Source organism: Amphiprion ocellaris, chromosome 15 (genome assembly GCF_022539595.1).
Source record: "Amphiprion ocellaris isolate individual 3 ecotype Okinawa chromosome 15, ASM2253959v1, whole genome shotgun sequence".
Taxonomy (NCBI): Eukaryota; Metazoa; Chordata; class Actinopteri; family Pomacentridae; genus Amphiprion; species Amphiprion ocellaris.
Window position 1 is genome coordinate 18,014,868 of NC_072780.1, and position 7,214 is coordinate 18,022,081.

A 7,214-nucleotide genomic window follows, 5' to 3' on the forward strand; every position below is an offset into this window, starting at 1 on the left:
AGACCAAAAAAGTTAGTATGGAGGAATATTCCACCTGAAATGTAGACCTGAGAAGTTGGTTTGGAAGAATATACCATCATAAACATCATTAAATGAAGACTAAAAGACGGTTTGGAAGAAAATTCCACCTAAAATCCTCCAATGTAGACCTAAAAGGTGAGTTTAATGGTATATTCCAGCTAAAATTCACTACTGTAGACCTTGGAGGTTGGTCTGATGGTATATTCCACCCAACATCCTCGAACATAAACTTAAAAAGTTCGTTCATAGGAATATTCCACCTAAAATCTTTCAATGTAGACCAAAAAAAATCTTGGTGTAAAGGAGTATTCCACCTTAAATGTAGACCTAAAGGATGGTTTGGAGTAATATTCTACTCTAACATCTTCCAATGTAGACCTAAAAGGTTGATCTGATGGTATATTCTACCCAACATCCTGGAACATTTATCTAAAAGGTTGGTTTAGTGGTATATTCCCAGAAGAACCCTTGAACATCGGGCTTAATGGTATATTCCATCCAAGATACTTGTACATATACCAAGAAGTCAGTGTAAAGGAAATGTAGACCTAAAAGGATTGTGTAAAGGAATATTTAAACAATTATTTTCATTATTTAATAATCTGTTACCAGTCAGAACCCTGGCAAACTTATTTTCGTCAGTTTTTTAGTGGAAGTCACAAATAAAGGAGCTCTTGGTTTTTCCCGGCATTACTGAGTCAAAAGCTGCTGTTTCAACACAGACGTTCACATGCATCCATAAACCTCTCAGCACTCAAACACCCACAGACAGGAGGCCGGCTGGGCCGAGGCTCGGTGGCGTCCTCAGACCCACGAGTCGGGGAGTCGGTGAACTTGTTGGTCCGGTTTGAAGGCCTCCGTGTGGTCCAGTAGAAGTCCACATAGTCGGTGTTGGCTTTGAACCGCAGCGACTGGCTGCCATCAGGTGGACCGGCTCGTCCTCGTAGGGCTCCTCCTGTAGCCTTGAGGGAACCACAGGAACATTCAGTAGCTGTTGGAGTTCTTCCTGTCAGGCTCGTGGTAGAACGGCTCTGAAGAATCTTGTACTTGTCTTATCTGGAACAATCTAACAGCCTAAACTGTTAACAGCGGTGTAAAGAAGCAAACACTCAGGCATAGATTAGGACTCAAACTAGATTTATTTTAGAAAACAAATCAGCTTAGAGGCATTTGTTCACACATGTGGCTGAATAGGAGGCCGTCCAATCAGATTTGAGGTCTTCACTCTGTAGGTTGTTTGTTCGGTGAGACTCTTGGACCTCCATCAGCTGACATGGATGTTTGATGGTCTTCCTCTCTAGTGCCAGATGATTCATCCATGAATTCAGCAGCTACAGACTGAAATGAAGCTCATGCTGCTGTTATTGAATTCCTGTTCCAGATCAAATGTTCAGAGCTCACCTTGAATGCAGCCGTCTGCTGTCTGATAGTTTTTCTCATTGTAGTCTTCAATAAAGTCTTTATCCTCATGTCAGGATGTGGTGAGACTCTTTCTCAGTCTATGCAGACGTCCCTCATTGTGCATCTCCAGAGAAGAAACAGAAAAACTGGTCACTGCTTCAGCATCAAACGCTCTCCAGCACTGAGAGAGTTTTAGGAATTCATTCATTGTGTTGTGAACTTTGAAGGAGCAGAAACTTTACAGCTGCCAAAGATATGAGCTCTAATTCTGTATGTTTTAGAAAATGAAGTTCATCAAATGAACACTTGATTATTGCTGATAACGCTCATTAAAGTACTGAAGAAATCCAACATAAAAACCTGTAAACTCTCAGGCAGCTTTTGTTAAAGTTTGTCTATAATTCTATCATCATGTTCTGGAACCAGGACTCTGCAGAAGTTCCTTCAAACAGATACTTGTGTGTTTCTATTTAAGGCCTCAGGTTTGAAGGTACAGCAGAGGATTAGAAAGGAGTGATTTTAATATTTAAATCAGTCCAGTAAATGTTTGGTGTGAAAATTATTAAAATTTGATTTAGATAGATTTGTGTCAAATAATATTGTAGAGTCTCACTTAAATATATCCACATGAGTTCAGTTTATTTACATTTTATAGAATATTTGATTTCTTAATCTCAATACTGTAGGGTCTGACCCTAAATATTAAAATAATGATGTCAATTTAAATAATATTGTAGTGCAGAGTCATAAACTTTAATCAGCTAAACTTACATAATAAATATCACTGTACAATCTTAACCTGAACATTCATATTATTGAGGTAAATTTACATAAATCATGATATTCTAGAGTCTTAACTGGAATATTTCTAACATTAATCTTTCTGTATTGTGCTAATAAACAACAATAACCCGACTTTCAGATAATATTTGTTGTCTGTGATTGTGAGACTAAATTCCTCCACATTCTGGAACTGGACTGCATTTCCCAAAATGGAAAAATGGACAGAATTTAACACTCATGTATCCATAGCAACGCTAACGTTTCTGCTTCTTACCAAAGTTCACAACACAAGTAAAGATTTTAATGTAAAACTTCAGGGATGACTGCTGACCATAAGTATTCTGATCAATACTTCATGATCAATATCAGGACAGATGTTACAACTCCAGCTGTTGCATTAGACTGCAGTTATTCACAGAGAAATTAAAACATCACATTCCTCATAAAAACTAGATGGGACTTTTATTAAATAAAGTGTTGGTGAATAAACAGTGTAAAAAGTGCAAAGCAGCTCCATTAAATCAGGAGATGTGAGACTTCCACAGCATGGATCACCATCTGCTGTGTTGATTCATAGCTGAATGTCAGAATGAACTGAGATAGAAAAGCTGCTTTGAGCTGCAACATTACGGTCTGACAATCCAACACCATCACAGTTTTCATCTGGTTGTTTTGCTCCAACATGCTGTGAAGTTCAGTTTTTACCTGAATCAATACAGAGATTCTATTTTCAACCAAGACTGGAATAAAAATTTGAATGTTATGAGGTTATTAATGCAACTAAATCCTTTCAGATGGAAGGATTTACTTCTAAGTTCTAATTCAAGTTTCAGTTGGAGCACATTGCATTCACAAAGAAAAACAGCGAAACCTTCATAGCAACATTTAATAAACCTAAAGCTTCCCTGTTGGCACATTGGTGGAGTTTGTTACTGAGCATCTGAACCTTAAATCCAGTGAGACGACCATCTTCAGTCGAGGCCAGTCAGAGAACTTCAAGACCTTCCATCAGCTGGACCAGATGTGGCATCATCTCCCTCTGAACATCTGGATGACAGGAGAAAAGACAGAAATCAAACACAGATCACAGAAATACAATTTATTCCTTTCATCATTTTATAAAAGTAGCATGAACTTTATTAAAATTTGACAACATCAGTAATGAAAGTAAATGTTTTTATCTCGTGTTGAAGCTAAATTTAAAGTCAATTTTAATGACAGTTTATCCTGAGAGGAGTGAGAATGGAGCTTTTCTTTCCTTTTTAGAATATTCCCTCAAAATATTCTGTTTATTATTGGCTTTAGAAGCATTTTTCTTTACTTATTTATTTTTAGATACCTCAGACTGATACACTTTGCTGGTTTCCAGATAATTTCATGTACAATGACAATAAAGATCTTCTATTATAACATATTTTGCTAAAACAAGAACTGCAAACCTTCTCAACCATCTCTCAGGCTGCAAAATTCCAACTGCGACCAAGAATTATCTGATGTAGTTATTATTATAATCTTTACTGAACCAGCCCTGGAATTAATAAAAATCTGTATATGGATATGATTTTCTCTGATGGGACCACTATGGAAGCTGTAGTAATTATTAACTATCCTTTGAAGGGAAAGATTAGGACTTCTTCAGGTGGATAAAAAAAAATGCTCTCCCTTAAAAAACAAAAAATGCATACAATAAAGTAAATTTCTTCTGCACTGCACACATACTACACTTTTGTATAACTCTGGATGTCAGAGTAAAGGCAGACAGATCCACCAATCAGCCACAACATTCTGACCACTGACAGCTGAAGAGAACAACATCCATCATCTTGTTCTAATGTAACATTTTGCTGGGAAACCTTGACATTCATGTGGATGTTTGACATGTACCACCACCTAAACACTGCAGGACAAACAACCCCCTAGTCTCCATGGCAACAGCAGTCCTTGATGCCAGCTGCCACCCTCTGCAGGACAAATTAAAACTGCTCAGGAGTGGTCCGAGGAACACGACAGAGCTAAGCTGTTCACCTGGGTTCCACACTCTCCACATCCAGATCTGATGGAGCATCTGTGGGATGGTCCAGGATCAGCCTGGTCTAGGTAGGACCCACCCTGCAACCCACAGGACCCACAGAATCCACAGGACATCCCCATAGGTTCTGATGAACCACTGGGTCAGAGGAGTTTTAGCAGCATAAAGGGACCAACACAGTATTAGTCAGGTGGTCAGAATGTTATACTGTTATAGTGTCATGCTGATTATATGATCAGTAAATTTTACCATCAATTATAACGTCCACATTGATCAGGAAAAAACAAACAAACTATCAGTTCATTCAGAAACTGTGGGGTTAAACCTAAAAACACAGACCTCAACAGCAGTTTGTTTCAAAGCAGAACACCAGCTGGTTTTCACTAAAGAAGCGTTCAAAGCAACAATTAAATGACAGTTTTGTTCTCATTAAGTTCAGAGTCAGCCAAAAATAATGTACACACATCAGGAAAAGAAAAACTTTTATAAATATTTCATTTATATAAGTACTTCTACACATATAGATTCCTCTTTCTAAGTTTGATCAAATCACGATAACTCTCTGTCCTGTTGTACGATGTTTTCCCAACAGATGGCGCTACCCTCATGAATGGAGCATCAACAAGTGACGTCTACAACAGAACAGAAATGTCTGGAAGCCAGTGGCCACCACTTTGAGCACCTCTTGTAATTGTAGAGGCCAAAGATAACTTTTATTAATCTCATGATGTCTGAATAAATTTGGTATTGAAATATTTATGCAAGTTTTTCTTTTCCTGATGTGTGTAAACATTATTTTGGCTGACTCTGTATAATGGGTTTCTGACAGGTCACCAGGCAACATCTTTTTATAATAATGACAAACATACCTGCATTCTACAGGAGTGATTTTCCTCATGTGCAGGTAAAGATGTGTGAGGAGCTTAGAGATGACAGGAGCAGGAGTCATCCTCACTAATTCAGCTTCCCCCTAGAAACAGAAAGACCACAAACAAATACACTGATATACTCTCAAACGTTCAACCTCACAGCCTCAAAATATCTGTTTAGGAAGTGTTGTGTTTCTAAATTCTGCTGAAAGCATTGACAGACATTCTCTTACAAGGTTGTGTAAAAAGCAGCCTGTCCTCTGAGCTACTGAGAAATCTTCCTGAACAAAGTTTCTACGTGTAAATCGGCTCAACAGAAACTAAAGCCTCAGTCAGAGATAACAGGTATCGCAAATTATAAAGAACTTCTTTGTCAACTCAGACTTTCTGCTTCAGCCTCACATAAAAGGGGAGTTTAACTCGTCAGGTGACTGAAAATGAACGGCTTGTGCAGTTCTAGATCCAAAAGTAGGATGTTTCAACTCATGTTTTACTAAAAATACATGCAGTAATAAATAAATACAATGGCTGGTTGTTAGTTTATTCACTATTAATGTCATTTTATATACTGGATTGAACTTGAGCAGTGGAAGAGAGAAGGAATTTAATGAAATGATGGAGATTCAGAGAGGTAATGTTGCACAATGTTAAGTTAAGCGCGGTTTAATTCAAACCAGCTGAATGTTAAACTTCAGTGCAGCTCAACGGGTTTCAGTTAACCTTAAAGTAAAATAACTTTTTTAAAAGCTAAAATACACAGCAGAGAAATACAGGTTGAGAAGGTCATTCTAATAATGAGGACAGCTGCAGCAGCAACTAACACAGGTGTTCAGCGGTAAGTTAGCCACCTGTGCTAATTAGCCCGCTAGCTAACTTAGCCGCTTAGCTAGCTAACGCGTCCGGACCAACTGCTCAAACACGACAAAACACAACTCTTCACAAGTAGCTGACTTAACGTACAACAAAATAACGCTACTGGTTAGGTAGTTAAGTATTTATCTTCTTACCGTGTTTTACTCCAAAAACAAGGTCAACAGCAGCCAGAGATGCTACCAGACGTGCCGACCATAGATATACATAGACTAGATACGCTAGCGCGCTGTCTTCTATATTATCTATGGTCTGACCAATCACTGCTCTCTGGCTCCGCCCTCTGAGAATCTTCTTGTCGTTTGGCTCCACACTTGCTGATGACCACTTCCGGTCTCAGAAAATGAAAAAACGGACCTTTTTTCGTTTCTGTCTCTTACTGATTTTACTTTCTTGTTATTCTAAATATAAAACGAAAATCAAAGCAATTAAAAAAATGTATATCCCTTTTTGATCATGAAAAGGACAAACGCCTTGTATTTCAATTTTAATTTTTGTATTTTAAACCGAAAATCAAATAACCACTCGTTTTTTGTTTTTCAATATCCGTTTCAGAACGGAAAATCCAATTACCAGATCCGTACACGGACCCTGTAAGATGGCAGGTTGTTGTGGTCATTTCTGTCCCCGGGTGGCGTCTCAGTCTGGCACAGTGGAGGATAGATCCTTTCACTCTTCTCCATTCACGCTGATGGTTATTGTCTGTTTATAGATACAGCTGGCAGCCTGCACATGTGTGTCATTACGAACTGTGCATAGGCTTTGCAGAGTTCGCCAGCTGGCCATATCTTATCTATCTGCCCCTGCTCTCTATGCCAGGCTGCCAACAGCATCATCTCGCTGCTGGTTTGGAGCTTATAAAATCCACGCCAATGTCAATCCATCAGCGTTTACCAGCAGGGCCCTTCCCTGTGGTGCTGTTTGCAATATGGCACCTGGTAGAGCAGCGCTGGAGATCTGCCGTTTCCGCTTTTTATCACCCAGACTCTGCTGGAAAGATTCAATTCGGCTGGGAATGAGAATACTGGGAATATTAACACATTTATCACAGGTTGCGCTGATAGGGGAAGGAACGTGTGGGTAGTAATAAGATTCTGCTCAGTGTGAAGACTGATAAATTAAACAGTAGGGGAGATAAGGGCATGTTAGAAAAGACAGAAATTATGAAAGTAGATAAGAAGAAAAGATGTCAAGATAAAAAACTGACAATTTAGGTTAATTTTAATGTGTGCGGAGCTGTT

The 7,214-nt window shown here is 38.7% G+C and overlaps 1 long non-coding RNA gene across 2 annotated transcripts; it reads right to left on the reverse strand.

The window, feature by feature from the left end:
- Positions 1-1,141: 1,141 nt before the first annotated feature.
- On the reverse strand, positions 1,142-6,907 carry LOC129350617 (uncharacterized). Of its 2 annotated transcripts, XR_008604084.1 has the most exons (4): positions 6,111-6,907; positions 5,104-5,204; positions 4,231-4,314; positions 1,142-3,252 (listed from the first exon to the last, which is right to left on the reverse strand). It is a non-coding gene; the product is annotated as an uncharacterized LOC129350617 (long non-coding RNA). The 2 variants fall into 2 exon arrangements; XR_008604083.1 differs by lacking the exon at positions 4,231-4,314 and having other exon boundaries at positions 6,111-6,871.
- Positions 6,908-7,214: the final 307 nt, after the last annotated feature.